Source organism: Sciurus carolinensis, chromosome 1 (genome assembly GCF_902686445.1).
Source record: "Sciurus carolinensis chromosome 1, mSciCar1.2, whole genome shotgun sequence".
NCBI classification, from domain to species: Eukaryota; Metazoa; Chordata; class Mammalia; order Rodentia; family Sciuridae; genus Sciurus; species Sciurus carolinensis.
Window position 1 is genome coordinate 81122936 of NC_062213.1, and position 19855 is coordinate 81142790.

The window sequence follows — 19855 nt, forward strand, 5'->3', positions numbered from 1 at the left end:
TAAAGATAAGGGAGACAGATCAGGCTCAAAAATATCCTGTACTCCAACACTTTGACTGCAACCTGGGAGAAAAAAATTAAGAAAAGAGTTTTTGTATGTATTAGACTTTCTGATCCCTCTCTTGGGATAAAATTTGTTATGTAAATTAAATATATAGATAACATTCATAAGGTGTGTTTTGAAATATAAATTTTAAAATGGGACTGAAACTAAAAAAAGATTTTAAAAAAAGTTACAGGTATAAAAACATATTAAAAGGTAAAAGATATGTTCCTAAATAAAAAAAAAAATATTTTGTCTGGCAAAATAATATTCTTGTGCTAAAGACCATGAAGAGAGGACAGAATTAAGGATGTAAGCAAGTTACAAATGTCTAAGTAAGTCACAGAAGGTCTACAGAAGGTAAATCTCAAAAAATTTATGTTTGTGATTAAATTGGCTTTAATTAACATAGACATTTAAATTTTAATACCCTGATATAAAACAGTCTAAAACATTGGTTTGCTCTTATCTATCAAGATAATTTTCTTGTATTTGTTAGGTTTTATTACTTAGGGAAACTAAGTCTTAAAGGAATTAGGGTTTGTACCTATTTTAAAGTCTTAAATGATTACTTTGTAACTGGCTAAACAAACAGCGGTTGTTTAGGTTATAACAATATAGTTGACACCCAAAATATGTGACTAGGTATACGTATACATTTAAAAACTGTATCAGTCTAGGCCTTGTCTCAGTGTTATGTAAAAGTTTATAAAATGAGGTGCTGGGATGGTGGCTCAGTGGTTGCTTAGCCTGTATGAGACACTGGGTTTGATTCTCAGCACCACATATAAATAAATAAACAAACAAACAAACAAATAAATAAATAAATAAATAAAATAATGGTCCATCAACATCTAAAACATTTAAAATAAAAGTTTATATACATTTATGGGCAAGATAACCAACAGGTGCTCTCTTTTGTATATGGCCATAGAAGGGCCACACTGTCATTTAATGATCTGTCTTATATCTGTTTATTTAGTTTGACTAAGTCAGTTTCTAATCATTAACACTGTTTCCTAAATGTTTAAGAGATTTAAGGCTATCCTTTGATTTTTTGTTAACCCATGCAGAACTATGATTATTGTTACCATGTACTCTAGATTCTAAATTATATTTTAAAAGCTAAACTCAGTTAAATGTAAAACCTAGGAGAGCACTTTGACAAGTTGGTGTTCTCCAAACTAAAATTATCTGTAGCAAAAGTCTCAGATTTGTATAAAAATAACAATTTTGGTTGGTATTTATTCATGTCATTTGAAGTTTTATAGCTTGGATAAAGTAACCCATTGTCAATAAGTTATATGTACACTTTTGTGTTACTCTTTGCACTGAAATTAAAATTTAAATGCATTTTAAAAATAATAAGGAGAGCCTAACCTGTTTAAAGGTAATACAAACTTTATAAAATGTTTTTTAAAAAAGTAAAGATCAGTTTCAAAAACAAAACACCTTACCTAAGTTTTGTCAAAAGGTTATCACACCTGAGTTAAAACTCTGCCTCTCACCTTATTCCATATTAGGATAACCATTCAATTTCATTTAAAGTTAAGTTCAAAAGATAACTTTTTGTTATATGGATTACTTTGATCTTAAAATAAAAAATATATAATATATACCTAATTAAAAGTTTAGGATTATAAGATTATGTTTTTTTGATTCATAGATATAAACTAAATATGCTTTTACTCTTGTTAATTTCATTTTATATTTCCTTTTAAACTTTTTAACTGTTGTCTGTTAGTGCTTTACAGAAGCACAGCTTCTAATATAATAACCAGAGTTAATTTGAGATAATGAACCATCAGCTATACACTGATAAAATATAAGACTGACTTCCAGTATAATACTGACCCCAATTAAATAAAAGGGGAAAATAACTATAAAATTATAGAAATTAAAGTTAAAATCCAATACTCCTACTTTAAGACTGGTAAAACTGGACTGCTGGATGAGTAAAACCAAAACTTAGAGACTAAAGATAAAAAGGGCCAAGGAAAATAGCCAATATTTGGCTCTTGCCCTCTGAGATCAGCTCAAACCCAGGGAACATTGGGGACTTCTCTAAGAACTTTATAACTCTGGGCCACATGACCTCCCTATTAGAGAGATCAGTGGGACCCTAGATAATAGGAAGTCAACCAGTCAACATTCTGCAAAGAGGAAGGTCACTAAAAAGGGAAACGATGCCCTAATGCTTCCAAGAGAAGCCGTATGTGATCAGCAAGACCTTGACCTGTTCTAGCAGATGGTACTGGAGAAGCTGAGGCTTCTCACAAGTTCCCAAGAGTGATCCCCTGACGAATTTCAGCTGATTCTTAACAGTGGATAGGGACAAGGTCAATTTTGACCAAGTTTGTCTTAACATCTGGCAGGAGAGTTACAAAGCACAGTTGCTCAAGGGTCAACATCCATAGCTAAGATGGCACAATTGACAGCAAAGGCATTAGAGATCACCAGGAAGTTACAACTAACTGGATCAGGAAACCCACCTACACTGGATCAGGTGTTGCCAGTTGCTCTGATAACAATTAGGTCAAGCCCTATTAGGCAGACAGGATTCTCCCCATATGAGATTCTCTGTGGGCACCCTCCTCTCATTATAAGAGGTATATAAAAGATCTAAAATTAAAAACCATCATGCCCATCCCTTTAAACCAAGAGATGCTAATTGTTTTTTTAAAAATAATACTAAGGTCAAATCAAATTCCTAAAACTTCTTTGGAGGGTTCCTTTCACTGTCTTTTTATTCAGCTCTAATATGGTAAAGATAGACAAGGTGGTCCCTTGGATTCATCACAGCAGGGTAAAGTAGCCTCTGATGATTGGGAATGCATTCTTGATCCAACTGCACCTGACAAGTTGACCATCCAAAATAAACAAGCTACACCCTGAGAGCACCCAAGGACAACAGCTCTGCTTTAGTCATACTAGAAGCTGACTAATCTTCACATGGCAGAAACTTGAGGAACTAACTGCTATCTGGGATAAATGGACTACTCTTATTTTCTGCCTTGGTCTATTTTACTGTCATGCTCCTCCTGGCACTTCTGTTTGGTCCCTGCATCCTCAACATACCGACCTGGTTTGTCTCCTCTTGCTTAGAGGCCATGAAATTCCAAATGGTCTTCCGGAGTTATCAGTGGATTAACTTGTAGGACATGGACAGAGGTGATGCCCTTAAAAGGGCTTAAAAGGGCATCAAAAGGGGGAAAATATGATGGCAAAACCAGACCTGGTTGTGAAATGAAATTACAAAAACATTATAGTAAGAGTCCAATGCCTGGAGAAGGGGTCAGTTCCCCTCCCCTCTCTCAGCCTTTCTCCAGGAAGACTAATTAACCTTGGATCCCTAACTTTTGCATTGTCAATAACTACCCTAAGAGTCTGACTAATCCCTCCTGAAATGTAATAGATGTCTGTGAAAAGAGCTGTTTCTTCTTATCTGTTCTGTGAGCATGCTTTGTGTTAGAGACGCTGCACAGGCCTTCAGTCACACAGATTAGGAATTTTTTTTTTTTTTTTTTTTTTTTTTAAAGAGAAAAGCCCCAATGATAGGATGGGTCTAAGATGATGTCAAATAACCTGTAAATATTGTGAGAAACTGTGGATCAGAGCCCAAATTTTGGAGTACTAATTTCTTCTGGGCCTGCCAGTGTAAAATAAAGCTTGGTTTCTCCTACTTTCTGAGTGATGTCTTGTCTGCTTTAATAAAATCTTATACTTTGCATTATAAATATATAAAAAACATAAATAAAAAATATAAAATATATTTTATACCCTCTGCTGTGAATTTCATTCTTTGAATTCATAAGACAACCCACTGGACTCCACAATCCATGTTACAAAATTGTATGATTAAAAATAACAGTGTTCCTTTGTGGTCTTTCTCCCCAAAACATATAATTCCAGTCTAATCAAAAGAAAAATAACAGCTGGGCATGGTGGTGCATACCTGTAATCCAAGCAGTTTGGGAGACTGAGGCAGGAGGATTACAAGTTTGAGGCTAGCCTCAGGGATGTAGGTCAGTGGTAGAAAGCCCCTGAGTTCAATCCCCAGTACTAAAAAAAAAAAAAAAAAAAAAAAAAAGAACAAAAGAAAGAAAGAAAGAAAAAAACCAGGAAAACACCAAATTCCAATTTAGAGACATTCTAGGGGGAAAAAAAAAAAGAGTAACATCCTTCAAAATACTTTACCAGGATTCCTCATAAACTGTCAAGGTCATCAAAACCAAGGAAAGAAACCTGGTGCAGTAGCACGGGATGAAATCCCAGCAGTTCAGGAGCCTGAGGCAGGAGGATCTTAAATTCAAGATCAACCTTGGCAATTTAGCAAGGCTCTGAGCAACTTTAGCAAGAGACTATCTTGAAATAAAAAACAAAATGGGCTTGGGATGTGACTTAGTGATTAGGCACCCCTGGGTTCAATCTCTGGTACAAACAAACAAACAAGAAGCTGGGCACAGTGGCACACCTCTGTAATTCCAGCAAGTTGGGAGGCTGAGGCAGGAGGATCATAAGTTTGATGCCAGCACTCAGCAATTTAGTGAGGTACTCAGCAACAGAGCAAGACCCTGTCTCAAAAAAAAAAAAGGGGGGCGGGGGGGGCTAATAATGTCACTCAGTGGTTAAATATCCCTGGGTTCAATCCCTGAGGGAGATATAGAAGGGTGTAGGCAGTCAGGGAAAGATGGCCATTGAGGAAGTCAAGGGTAGGGCCAGAACAAAGGAGCATGGAGAAGGTCTTCTGATGAGGTCAACTCCCTGCTTGAGGAAAGGGCTACTGGATACAAGTGGGGGAACCCAATCAGATAGACATTTCCATACTTGTGCCCCAAAGTGGGGGATCCAATAAAAAAACTAAAATAGACCCTTGGATATAGCAGGTACCAATGAATGATAGTGAGGAAAGCATGGACAGGGGAGGAGATAAGGAAAGGAAGAAAGTATAGAGACCATAGAAAAAACAAACCAAAACTTCCCCATCAAACTCCTAGCTCCAGGACCCCTCCTCTTTGGAGAAGTCTGTCACTTTTGCAGTAAACCTGCTGCTTGCTTGCTATCTCTGTGCCTGTTCTTCAATTCTTTGCTGAATGGAGACAAGGAACCCAACACCCCTAGACTATAACATTCCCCAGTACCAAAACAAACAAAATAAAACAATAAACAAGGAAGGAAGGAGCCAGGTGTGTTGGTGCATGCCTGTAATCCCAGTTATTGAAGATCTGAGGCAGGATGATTCCAAAATTCAGTCAGTCTGGGCAGCTTAGTGAGATCCTGTTCCAAAACAAATTTAAAAGTCTGGGGATATAGATCAGTAGTATAGCTCTTCCCTAGCATGCTTGAGGCCTTGGGTTCCATCCCCTGTACTGCAAAGAAAAAGAAAAAAGATCACTAAGGAAAAAAACTGAAGAATTTGAGACTAAGCTTTTTAGTAGCAAAAGTTACTTTCAAACTTTTTTTTTTTTTTTTTGCCATTCTGGGAATGGAACCCAGGGCCTTGCATGTGCTAGAAGTGCTCTACTACCGTGCTACTTTCCTCGACCTATTTGATTTTTACATGTGTTAATAAAAGTGGTATTTATTGTTTGTTTGTTTGCCGTACTGGGGATTAAACTCAGGGGTGCTTTACCACTGAGCTATATTCCCAGATACCCAGCCCCTTTTTTGGAGACAGGATCTCACTAAATTGCAGAGACTGGCCTCAAACTTGTTGTCTCCCTGCCTCAGCCTCCAGACTCACTGGGATTACAGTGTGAGCCACTGTGTCCAGGTATAAAAGTGGCTTTTAAAAATTAATCACCTATGTGGAAAATTTTGTTTTCTGACTGGGTCAATTTATACACATAACTGGTACAGACAATGAATTAAGAGGTTAAGATAGCCTGGTACTGTGGGTGCATGTCTATAATCCCAGTAACTCGGGAGACTGAGACAAGATGATTGCAAATTCGAGACCAGTCTCAGCAGTTTAGCAAGGCCCTAAACAATTTAGTGAGACCCTGTCTCAGAATAAAAAATAAAAGGACTGTGGATGGGGCTCATGGGTTTTAATCCCCAGTATAAAGAAAAAAGAAAGGAAGGAAAGAAAGATACTGAAGCAGGAGGATCACAAGTTTCAGACAGCCTGAGCAATTTAGTGAGGCTCTAAATTACTCAGCAAGATCCTAAATAAAAAAATAAAAAGGGCTGGGGATGTATATAGTAAAGCACCTCTGGGTTCTTACCCAGCAACAAAAAAGAGGAAAGTATTTTCTCATTGGTCAAATTATGCCGACACTGAAACCTTGTCAACTTCTCACTGTACAGCTCAGGAAGCACAGGCCTCTGCATCCCAACAATCTTAACTCCGTGTCTGTCCAGGGCTCAGTCACAAAGCACACAGCAGACTGGAGGCTATTTGACTTTTCTTATCTACTTGCTGCGGAATACTCTGTTAATTCTTTGGAAGACAAAATTTCAGCTTTGTGAATGTTGGAGAAAATACTTTTAAACCACCATGTATACGGTGTAAATAAAGTTAAACAGGAAAATGATTATATCTATGTGTAGGAGTACTTGTGTTTATTTGTACTGTGGTTTCTGTGTAATTACTTGGCACTGACAAGGGAGAATGGAGCAAAAATTAGCCATAATTTTTGTCTCTTTTCCATCAATTTAGGCACATATAATGAAAATAAAATGTTGATATGAATCATGCATGTATCACCTTGTCTTAGGATTTGATGCAGCAACTCAGCTTCATGCACATTTATTTTTCAACTGAAAATACAGGCTAAGGCTCGCATCTAAGCACATTCCTCCTATTGTGCTATGTGGAGGCTTCGGCAACACAGACTCAGAACAAGCAGTCACTATAAAGTTATTTTAACAGGCATGTATGCTGCTGTTGCTCTGGAGTTGCAGCTAAGACCCACGTTGCCTAGGCCAGTCAATGACTCACTTTGCTTACTGAGATAGTAAAAGAATAAGTCCCACTGCCAACCATGTTCTTCAATAATCTCTCAGTCCCCACATGCTATCCTATCTACAGAATGGGAAACCAGCCATAAGGTATGCAGATGGCTGAAAAAGCTGTTCTTGGTCTTTCCTCCAAAGGGTTTCCTTCCCAGCTAGGCATGTGGCACATGCCTATAATCCCAGTGGCTCAGGAGTCTTAGGCAGGAGGATGGCAAGTTGGAGGCCAGCCTCAGCAACTTAAGAGGTCCTAAACAACTTAGTGAGGCTCTGTCTCAAAGAATTAACACGGGCTAGGGATGTGCCTCAGTGGTAGAGTATCCCTGGGTTCAATCCTTAGTACTTGTCCCCCCAACCAAGAAAAAAAGAAAGAAAGAAGAAAAGGAAAAGGAATAAACCGACTTTGAAGCATATTGTGTAGATATGGGGTGGGGATGCAAACTCAAAATTAAGCTTCTATTACCTTGGCAGGCTTCTGACCCTCTTGAGTGGGTTTTTCTCCCACTTATCAAGCAAGCAACACTGCAGCAATGGATACCAGCTGGGTATCCTCTAATCCAACCAACTTCTAACACTATCTATCTGGAAACAGCATCAGATTTCACAGGTGGAGGGCTCAGTTCCCAAAACTGAGTCTCCCTTTAAATGCCTATCACAAACCCCAGGTTGTTTTACCTGTCCTTCCAACCGACCAGGTGTAAGTCAGGGTTTTCACAACCCACTCAGTTTCAATTAGATTGCACAGAAGCTCACAGAACCCAGAGAAACACTTATGTTAATGGTTTATTGAAAGGATATTACAAAGGAAACAGATAAAGAGATGCATAGGTCTGTGAAAAGGGGGTATGAGTAACCATGCCCACTTTGGGCATGCTACCCATGTTCAAAATGTCTGGAAGCTCTCCAAACTCTGACCTTTTGGGTTTTATTTTTATTATCATTATTTATTTGTTTTTGGTACCAGGGATTGAACCCAGAAACATTTAACCACCAAGCCAAATCCCCAGCTCTTTTTATTTTGAGATAGGGTCTTACCAACTTGCTTAGATTCCCTAAGTAACTGAGCCTGGTTTTGAACTTGGGATCCTCCTTCCTCAGCTCTCAAGTTGCTGGCATTACAGGTGTGTGCTACTGCACCAAACCCTTCTGGGACTGAGAGACTGCTTAGACATGACTAACTGAAGCACAGACAACTCTGTGGGAATGTGATTGGATATAACATCATTGGAATGTAGACTGAGTGGGGAATTAAAATAAGGACTATCTGGGTCTTCCTTGACCTCTCTGTGCAATAGAGGTATAAGTATATGTATAGGGCAGAACCCCTCTGAAATGATGGGAATCTTATGAAAATGTCAGTCAGATCATTTCTTTATTTCTTTATGGCAAGCTCCACTGAGTGAGATCTCTAGTCATGAAGAGTAGATTTTCTATGATTTCCAGTGGATTTTTTTTTTTTTTTTTTTTTTGGTACCAGAGATTGAACCCAGAGGCCCTTAACCACTGAGCCACACCCCCAACTCTTGTTTTTAAAAATATTTTATGTACAAACAGGGTCTCCCTGAGTTGCTTAGGACCTTACTAAGTTGCTGAGGCTGGCTTTGAATTTGTGGTCCTCCTGCCTCAGGCTCCCAAACCACTGGGATTACAGGCATGTACCACTGTGCCCGGTTTTTATATTTTATTTTGAGATAGGGTCTCCTAAATTGCTTAGGGCCTCACTAAATTGCTGAGGCTGGCTTTGAACTTGGATCCTCCTGCTTCAGCCTCCTGAGCCACTGGGATTTACAGGCACAAGCTACTATGCCCAGCTGGTTTTCAAAAAAGAAAATAAGGCAGGTGTGATGGCACTTACCTGTAATCCTATTACCAAAAGCTCAGTCCTTGTCCCCCAGTGCCAATCCAATAATGAGGACATGGTTTTGAGAAAAAGGAAAAAGAAGGTAAGAGTATATCAAGTCCAAGCCCAGCCTCAGCAACTTTGAGGTCAACCTCAGCAATTTAGTGAGACCCTAAAGAATTTAGCAAGACTGTCTCAAAATAATAAATTCAAAAGGACTGGGATATAGCTCAGAGGTGATGCACCCCTGGGTTAAACCCCCCACTTCCAAAAAAATAAATAAAATAAAATAATAAGGTCTGAGGATGTAATTCAGTGGTAAGAGCACCCCTTGGGGTAAATCAGTTCACACATAAAACCAGTGAAAATCTCTTTGTTGTTGCTGAGAATGGAACCCATTCCATAGAATGGTACTTCTGTATAGAAGTACTCTGCTTTACCAATGAGTTACACCCCAGCTCCCCAGTGAAAATCTCGATTCGTCTTAAGATAGTAAATAATCCTCTTTTACAGAATTATTTATCAATTATTAAAATTAGAAATTAGTATTAGGAACCAGGATTGTCACAATATCATACCCTCTAGGTTCAAAATTCTCCATTCCAATGATAACAATCTGTTACTTGCTGGCCTTGGGCTTTTGTAAACACTGGCCCTTGGGAAAGGGTGAGGAAAGGGGAAAGGAGAAAGGGCATTTCTTCTATCTAAGTCAGATTCTGACTTATCTTTCAGTTTATTTACAGGACTCCTGCTCCACACATTCCCAAACCCCGTAACCACTTTGCACCTCCCTATCCTTTTTTTTTTTTTTTCCTTTTTGACCTCAAAGAACAGATGATCACACAGCTACCCAGGGCTACTTACTGTGTTTACACTGATTTGTAATCACTGCAGTTGGCCCCTCGCTTATCATATTCTCCTCCACCAGATTGCAAATTCTCAGAAGAAAAGACCTGGTCTGGAGACAGGAATTTGGAAATATAAAGAGAGAAACTGAGTCTCAAAGGAATTGCCCAGAAATCATTGAAATTCAGGAAACACCCATGAACCAATGAAATGCAGAAAGCACCCATTAAAATTACAACTACTGAGCCCTCGCCCTTAACACATGCTCTTGCAACATGATGGCAATGCTCAAGCAAAGGAAAAACGGGCAAAATTGAGTAGCTTCACCTCCACCCAGCCTTTAGCAGTAACACCCCTCACCTGAGGGGTTGTTGTCTCTCCCTCTGGAAACAGCCTCCCTTCTCTCTTGAATGTATATTCCTTTGCTTTACCCCAAAGGCATCTCTCTTGAGAGTACCCCCATTTTCCCTTGAATATTCTATCTACTTTCCTAAATAAACCTCTCTCTATGCCTTTGACAGGCACATGCTATGATTCTTTTCATCATGTATGCAAGAACGCCCCTGGTCCTAAGTTAAGTTCTCCCTTCCCTCTGGGCATTCCTTGGAACCTTCTTCAGAGATATGTCTTCTCCTGTGACAGTCTGATTGGATTTTTTCTTTAACATTACCTAGTGTCTAATATTGCCTGGAGCACAGGAGGGACTCAACAACTATTTGCTAAATCATTTAATATATCTTGATTTACCCCAGCATACAGCTTAACTAAACCCTTACACAAGTGTCACCTGGTAATGTAAACTCCTGGGTTAAATCTGTATCCCATTTCCTCAGGGGCAGAATAATTCCCACCTGAAGGAGTAGAGCCTGGAAAGGATCTTTTGTCTTTTCAATTTAAATGAGATGACAAGAGGTGGGGTATATATGTAAATAGCCAAAAGAGGACTCAAAGTAAGTTCTTTGAATTTAGAACTAATACAGCCTGTGGCTTTCCTCTGCCTCTTAACATCTTAACTGGAAAATGGTGAGTAAGAATTATACTTTTACAATGCAACCAGACATTTTCACTAATTGCCACATATTTCATATACTAAATGGAAAGTATTAAATTTATTTCTTGCCAGCATAAAATAGTAAAAATGGTTTGGTTATTGTTAGAGCATTTAGATTTACTATGAGATCAAATGAATTTTTAAAATATCTTTTGAAACATTTTGCCTTGTAGATTATTTTGCCTTGAAGATTTTCTTTTTTCCTTTTTTTGCGAGGGGTCGGGGAAGGTTCTTGGGAATCGAACCCAGAAGCGCTCTATCATTGAACTACATCCTCATCCCTTTTTGTTTTTTATTTTGAGACAAAGTCTAAATTGCTAAATTGCTATATTGCTGAGATTGACCTCAAACTTGAGATAGTCCTGCCTCAGCCTTCTGAAGAGCTGGCATTATAGGCATGCATCTCCCTGCTGGCAAGAATTAGATAATTTTCAAATAAAACTTTTTTTGGTCACCAGATCAAATCTTTACTTTTGAAACAACAACCTAATTAACATGCAGAATAAATGTGAGGGTCCAATTTGAGGGGAATTTGAAACAATAATAAGCTGTTGATGTCGTGAGTTAATTCTGGTTGAACTTTCTTTTTATTAAGGCCACCTTCAAAGAAACTTGTTAAATGTGAAAGCTAAACCTTCTTCGCCTTCCACTAAGCCTTTGATCAAAGCATAGTAGAACTAAGAGTGCTTTAAAACTAAAGTTAACTGGAACAAACCTGGAAGAAACCAGGTGCAGAGTTGCACACTGTAATTCCATCTGCTGGGGAGCCTGAGGCAGGACAATCAAAATTTTGAGTACTGCCTGGGCAACTTGGAACCTGTCTGAAAATAAAAAGTCCTGGGGATGTAGTTCAGAGGTAAATGCCCCTGGGTTCAATCCCTAGTAACACACACACACACACACACACAAAGGTAGAAACACTGGAAGTAGAGCAAAATTAAAATTTCTTATATAAGGGGAACAGTTTTTTCTTTTGTTTTTTGTTTTTTGCAGTGCTGGGGATAGAACCCTGTGTCTTACCCATGCTAGGCAGACACTGTATTATGGAGCTCCGTACATCCCCAGTCAAGAAATGAAAATTTCTGACAGCTAAAAAAAAAAAATTTCTGTGATTGGAGTTCATAGTTTTAATACTTGAAGTTTTCTCAAGTTGCTTTCATTGTACAGGGCAGTTTGATTTCCTAGTCTTAGTGTGTCTGGGTAGAAACCATCATTATCTGATTAGGAAAGATGTTTGCAAAAATCGGCACTTAGGAGAATTGTATGAAAGGGAGTTATTCCTAGTGTTACATTTCCAATTTGCCAAAAGCAGTTATCCTTAGAATTCTTAGTTATTCACTGTTTGCAAAAGAAATCCTAATCTTCTATAAATAACATATTAAATAAACCCTGAAATCACTGACTCCCTACTGTCTTAAGTAAGGTGGTATGTTTATTCAAACATTATTTTCAAATTTTAATCTGAATATTTTGGTTCAAATGATTGTGAATACTCATAGGCATGTGGTCGGAGAAAATGTGCCAAAACCTAGAGTCCAAGTATGTACTACTTCACAATGTAGCATTTCAGCTTTCGGTATTTGCCTTTTCTTCTTTCTAAAAATTAGCTTTATTGTTGCTGGGCTCTGTGGTGCACGCCTGTAATCCCAGCAGCTCAGGAGACTGAGGCAGGAAGATCACAAGTTCAAAGCCTGCCTCAGCAAAACTGAGGCTTTCAACAACTCAGTGAGACACTGCCTCTAAATAAAATACAAAATAGGGCTGGGGATGTGGCTCAGGGGTCAAGTTCCCCTGAGTCCAATCCTCAGTACCAAATAAATAAATAAATAAATAAATAAAAATTAGCTTACTGTCACCATCTACTTGAGTTCTAACAGTTATAGGATCTCTTTTCTTTATTTCTTGGTAAATTAAGGAACTTCGCTAATCTGGGGTAGGAATTAACAAACGCTGTTCCACCCTTGAAAGCAACTCACAATCTCAAACTCAACAATCCCTTCCTCATTATCTCATTCCTGTTCATCTCTAATGAGTAGTCCTTATAGATCTCAGGCTCCTCGGCTGGGTTTCTCTGTATTACAGCTTGGTTTGTAGTTTCCAGAATATCCTCTTTCATTCTCTCTGGGTCAGCCACAATTTATAAGACACAAAATTTTAAACTGGGTATGGCCCATATCTATAATCCCAGGGATTCAGGAGGCTGAGGCAGGAGGCCTGAATGTTTGAGGCCAGCCTCAGCAATTTAGTGAGGCCCTCAGTAACATAGCAAGACCCTGTCTCCAAAAAAAAAAAAAAAAAAAAAAAAGGCCCAAGGAAGTAGCTTAGTGGTAAAGTGCCAATAATAAATAAATAAAGACATTTACCATTAATCCAAAAAGTTCCATTATGCTCCTTTGAAGTTAGTATCTTTCCCCAATCCCTAGAACACACTTACCTGCTTTCCATCACTATGGTCTTTGTTTTTCTAGAATTCTATATAAGTGGAATGTAAATATTTTTTCTTTTTCTTTTCTTTTCTTTTTTTTTTTTTTTTGGTACTAGGGATTGAACCTAGGGGTGTTTAACCAATGAATCACATCACTGGCCCTTTATATTTATATATTTATTTACTTATTTATTGTGGTACCCTGGACTGAACCCAGGGCTGCTCAAACAATGATACACATCCCCAGCCCTTTTTATTTTTTTGAGACAGAGTCTTGCTAAGTTACCTAGGGTCTCACTAAATTGTTGAGGCTGACTTTGAACTTGCAATCCTCCTGTCTCAGCCTCTTGAGCTGCTGGGATTACAGACATATGCCACCACACCATGCTCAGTATGTAATTTTTTATGCAGGGGTGGGAGTAGGGTGAGGAAAACACTTATATGTGATTTCTCTCACTCAACAAAATGCTTTTTGGGATTTTTCTGCACTTTACCTGAATCTGTAGTTCGGGTCTATTGCCATACTACCTTGAATGCATGCGATTTTGTCTGAATCTATAGTCTGGTACTTTTTTTTTGGGGGGGGGGGTGCTGGGGATCGAACCCAGCGCCTTGTGCTTACAAGGTAAGCACTCTACTGTCTGAGCTATCTCCCCAGCCCCAGTCTGGTACTTTGATAATGCCAAATCCATGGCTATGCCGGCATGTATTTACTCACCTGTGTTATTAATGGGCATTGGGTTGTTGCTGGAGTTCAGTTGTGAGTAAAGTTGCTTTAGAGACCTTCCATACTTGTCTGTGTGGATATGAATTTATTTCTCTAGTGACAAAATAGAAGAGTAGAACTGCTGAAGTGCATGATAAGAATTTAACTTCTTTAAAGACTGTTACAGTTTTTCCAAAGTGGCTGTACAATATTGAATTTCATACCAGGCACATATGAGAATTATAGTTGCTTTGTATCTTTGCCAACATTGGTATTAGAAGTGTTTAGTACTTAGTGACTATGAAATGGTTTCTATGTTATTTGAATTTACATTCCCCTGCTAAATGATCATGAACATCTTTTAATATACTGTTATGGGCCAGGCTATATGGGCAATGACCAAACAGACTCCATTTTACCCTGAAACTCCATGTCACGTAGGAAATGCTTCTCCCCTGGGAACACCTCTCCTCTGTACCCATCAACAGTTGCTTAGCATAGCGTGTCTGGCAACACAAAATGGCAATTTTTACATAATGTAAAATTGTTCTTTGGTTCCTATTTTTTTTGGACAATGTACCCTGTCAGAAAACAATTGTCTAGATGTTAGTAACCATTCTTTAACTTGTACCCAACTAAGGTTGTTTTGACCCATTTTCCCTTCTGCTTATGATTTTAGATCTCATGTTAGTTTGTAGTTTTGAATCATAGCAACAGCCACTTATGATTAATGTACCCACTTATGGTATAAAAGCTCCTGTAACCCTATGCTCAGGGTTGTTCTCCCAATAGCCATTTTGGGCATTGTGAGAGATAGTCAGTCGGCCAGCTAAGAAAGACTCAAATTTGGACTTCTCAGTGGTGACTGGTGTGTTCTTAAGTTGCGCCCCAAAACAATACTAATTTGTCATCTACTTCTAGGTATGGTATGCTAGGCTGTGATTGTTTTATTTGGAATTTGTTGTTTCTTTGGTCAAATGGTTTATAGTTTTAATATTTCATAAATAGTAATTATTTCATTAAATATTTTTGTCTGAATCCTTACTTCCTCCTTTCTGAGACTCTACTTATATGTTATTTAGGCTACTTTAGGTTGCTCTATAAAATTTCCAAATCTTTCCTAAGTTTCATTTTGGAGTTTCCATTGCTTTGTCTTCAACTGCACAAGTCTGTACTCTGCAGTGCCTTGTCTATTTGTGTCATCTTATGTATTTTTCATCTAAGACATTGCATTTTTTATCTCTAGAGGTTTGATTTGGATTTTTTTTACATTTTCTAATTCTCTTATCATAATGCCCATGTTTTTCTCTAACCTTTATGAGCATATGAAGTATATATATATATATATATATATATATATTTTTTTTTTTTATGGGGATCTATGTTGCCCAGTCTGCCTGCCCTCTAACTCCTGAACTCAAGGATTCTCCTGCTTTAGCCTCCCTAGTAGCTGGCACTACAGAGGCATACTACATTTGGTGAAATATACTGAAAATGTAAAAAGCAGTCACAGTAGTGCACTCCTCTAATTGTACTTGCTTGGGAATATCGGGCAAGAGGATGGCAAGTTTGAGACCAGCCTGGGCAACTTAGCAAGACCTGTCTCTAAATAAAAGATAAAAAGAGATGTGGATGTAGCTCAATAGAGTACCCCTGGGTTTAATTCCCAGTACTACACAAATAAATAAATAATAAAAATTTAAAAATAAAGGACTGATGATGTAGTTATTGGCAGAGTGCTCCTGGGTTCAACCCCTAGTACTGTTAAAAAAAAAAAAAAAGGTCAAAAAAAAGTATTCAGAAAATATTTGTGGGTCATATATTCAACAAAAAGACTACTATCTGGAGTATATACAGAACTCTCAAACTGGGTGTGGTGGTGCACACCACATATAATCCCAGCAACCTGGGAGGCTGAAGTGGGAAGACTGAAAATTCAAGGCCAGCCTCAACAATTTCACAAGATAAAAAATAGAAGGACTAGGGATGTAGGAATGTAGCTCACTGATAAAGCACCCCTGGGTTCTTTACTCTATATTGCAATAAATAAATAGATAAATAAAAGAAAAAATTCTCAACTCAACCAACATTAAACAAACAAAATCCAATTAGAAAAAAGCAAAGAACATGACAGCATATACAGATGACAGAAAATATGCCACCTAAGAAAATGTTCAATTACATAGTCATTAGGGAAAAGCAAATTAAGTTAAAATCAAGTATCAGTGCATACCTACAAGAATGATTAAAATAAAAAATAATGACAAAACCAAATGCAGGTAACTGTGTGGAAAAATGGATCAGAGTCAAACTTTAGCTGGAAATTCTATTTCTGCCATGTTCTAGCTGGTAATCTTAGGCACACTTTCCTATTTGAGTTCCTTTTGACAAATAAGGATTATCATAGTGTCATGAGAATTTTTTTTTTTTTTTTGATATTGGAGGTTGAACCTGTGTGGCTAGGGTAACAGGCATACGTCACTGTGCCTGGTTTATGATGAGAATTTTTGATAAGCTATTGTAGAGACTGGCCAGTAGTAGGTAGTGTTTATCTATTTTTCTTTGCATAATCTCCCAGTTATTTAGCTAAGATTTAGCATGTTTCAATTCAATGATAAGGAGCCACCCATGGTAGTGAACACTCGTAATCCCAGGAACTGGGGAGGCTGAGGCAGAAGGATTGCAAGTTTGAGGCCAGCCTCAGCAGTTTAATAAGACCTGTCTCCAAATTTAAAATACAAAGGGCTGGGGATGTGATTCAGTAGTTAAGCACCCCTAGGTTCAATCCCCAGTACCAGTAAATAAATTGAGCTGAGCTTTACACATGCTAGGCAAGCCTTCTACCACTGAAGTAAATCCCTAATCCTTTTTTTTTTCTTTTTCTTTCTTTCTTTTTTTTTATTTAGCTTTCTGACTGTACCTTCCACACTTGCACAATGATTTTCTGTTCCTCAATAAGGAAAGCACACTTGATCCTATCATGGACATGTTAAGTACACATGGAACCACCACAGGTCCTGCTGACATGTTTTTCATTTTAGACAATCTCATAATGACTTAAGGTCTCACAGCACAGAACCCCTCAAATTCTTCCTGGGTACACACCACATGTAGATTTTGGTGCTTCCCAAACTTTTTTGCATAAAGGTAGATGATTCTATTACCAGGGGTTCAGGATAGCCTAGTTTTGTTAGATGCTGTATTGTCAAAAGCTGGACCATTCTGAGTGCTTCTAGATCTGTTCCCCATCCATGGGCCTTTTTCAATTTTGAGACAGGTTTCACAAATTAACCAGATTGCCTTCCAATTTGTCATCCTCTTGTTTCAATCTCCTAACTAGCTGGGATTAGAAATGTGCCACACCTTGCCTGCCACTTATCTCTTTTAAGTGTATATCAATCTAGGTTGGCAATGAATTTGTGTGTATGATACTGGAGATTGAACCTAATGTCTGTCATTGTAGGTCAAGTGCTATGTTGCCAGTCCTTTTTAATTTCTCCTCTTCTACCTCTCCCACCTCCTCCCCTTTCCCCTTTACCCCTCTTTTGCCTGTCTTCCTGGGTCTTGCTAAATAGCTCCAGCAGGCTTCCAATTTGTGATTCTCCTTCTACCTCCTGGGGAGCAGGATTATAGGTGTATGCCACCATGCTCAGCTTGAATTTTTTTTTATCCCATCAAAAGACACAATTACAGAAATTTAAAGCTCTCAATTGAAGTGGAATGTGGTGATGCACACCCATAATCCCAGCTATTCATGAGATTAAGGCAAGAAAATTTCAAACTGAAGTCCAGTTGAGCAAGTTAGTGAGAATCTACCTCAAAATAAAATAAAAAGGGTTAGGGGTATAATGAGTGGTAGAGTGACCCTGAGTTCAATGCTCAGCATGACCGAAAAAAAAACAAAAAAACAAAAAAACCCCAAAATCCTAAAACCTTAATTGACTTTTTTTGGACGATTCTGGGATCAGGTGATACCTCATTCCATAAAATAGACTAAATGTTCTGATGAGCTGAGCAAAGGAGGTTCAATTTATCTACAGAAGGGCTGAAGAAAGCAGAAACAAATAAGAAAAAGTGGATTGGCTCTTTCTAATTTACTTTCCTTGAAAGGTGGGAACAGGATAACAGAATTGAAAAATAATTGGTTGCATAACATTAGGTTACTTTGTTGAAGGATTAAAGGAGAGGAAATTATCATGCCAATTGAAACTCTTGATTGGGAAATGTGACTATTATTTCTCTCTCCTGATTTCTTAAAGGGTCCGATACTCATTTAGTCTCTCTTTGACATGGAACTTTAGTGTGAGTGACTCTATTTTGGTTTTTAGTTGGGTCTGTTGGGGCCCAATGCAGAAACTTAGTCCAAAACAATGTCCTCATGTAATTTTTGCATAATAATATCCTCTCTTTCCCTCTTTTTATTTTGTTTATTTATTTTGCTGTGCTGGGAATTAATCCCTCACATAAGCATGCATTCTACCTTTTTTTTCATTTTGCTCAAACTGGCCTTGATTCTTCTGCCTCAGATTCTCTTGTTGCCGGACTTAACAGCAGTGTGTCACTACACCCGATTTTAAAATTTTTAACAATATTCTATCACAATTACTCTATATAAATTGAAAAGTGAGCAAAAGGTCTACAAATGGCTTTCCCTATCAAAGTCACAATGAGAGTCAGTGAAGCTTGAAGATTAACATAGATTCAGAAAAAGACACTTGTTTTTATTTTATTTATTTTTTCTATTTGTGAGCATGTATATATAACCTCCTATACTGACTTGATTATAAATGTGGTCTCCAAGCTAATTTGCTGATAGACTACAAGACTTCAGGAAAATTTCCTCCAAGAGAAACTGATTTTATCTCAGCATAAATACTTAACATTAAACAGTTAAACAGTAGTTTCTTTATACCTTTCATATTATAAATTCCCAATTAGAGGGCTTTTCACCACTGAATTACATTTCCAGTCCTTTTTTCTTTTTAATTATTTTTTCATTTTGAGGCACGGACTTGCTAAATTGTAAAGACTGTAAACTTGTGATCCTCCTTCCTCAGCCTCCTGAGCTGTTGGGATTACAGGCATGAATCATTGTGCTGGGCCCCCACTACCTTTTTTAAGACTAAGAAGAAATCTTTATTGTAAGAATGACAGTGATTCTCTATGATGAACACAAAGTCCAGTGTATTGCAAGGCAGACTTTTTGTTTACTTAATAAAGTTATTATACATCTGTAAAATTGGGAACTGTTGGATTTATGGAAATAACACCAAAGAAGCATATAGCTTAAATAAGTTGCATTGAGGTCAACAGATGTGGTGAAAAAATATAGGAAGTGCTGACATGGATATATTCAGTGACCCATCTACAAGGTTATAGAGGAATCCTATGAAATCAAGTCAGAATGTTCAGTTCCTGATCCACTGAAAGTTCCAGCTAGTGTGCTGAATGGAGGACTACGCTGGGGTATGTGATTTGCTGCCAAGAACAGGTGGGCTCAGGAGGTTGCGGCAAGAGAATCAGGAGTTCAAAGCCAGCCTCAGCAACTTTGGGAGGCCTTACTAAGTAACTTAGCAATACCTGTCTCTAAATAAAATATTTAAAAGGGATGGGGATGTCAATCAGTGGTTGAGCACCCCTGGGTTTGCTCCATGGTACCAAAAAAAAAAAAATTCCTGGATGGATAGAGATAATCTTGCATATTACTGCTACATTCAAGGGAATGAGCAAGAAGATAAGCCCCACTGACATATGTGGTACTATAGTACTATGAGTCTTTACAGGACATGGAAATGCCTTGGGAATAGGATGTTGAGGGATGAACCACTGCTTCCTGAGGAGGCAACTCTTTAACATGAAAAGAAATGAAAGTAATTTAGTGAGGTATAGAAGGTGAGCATCCTGGGGAGTAGGATTGGCTTCGGCAAATACTTAAGGTTGCAAGGATGAAAGAAGAGAAACGGTTCATTGAGTTCAGTTGTTTGTCTT

General features: G+C 38.1%; 1 pseudogene; it reads right to left on the bottom strand.

Moving 5' to 3' along the window:
• Nucleotides 1-19855, bottom strand: part of LOC124984442 (peptidyl-prolyl cis-trans isomerase-like 1) — a 59838-nt pseudogene that overhangs the window by 32508 nt on the left and 7475 nt on the right.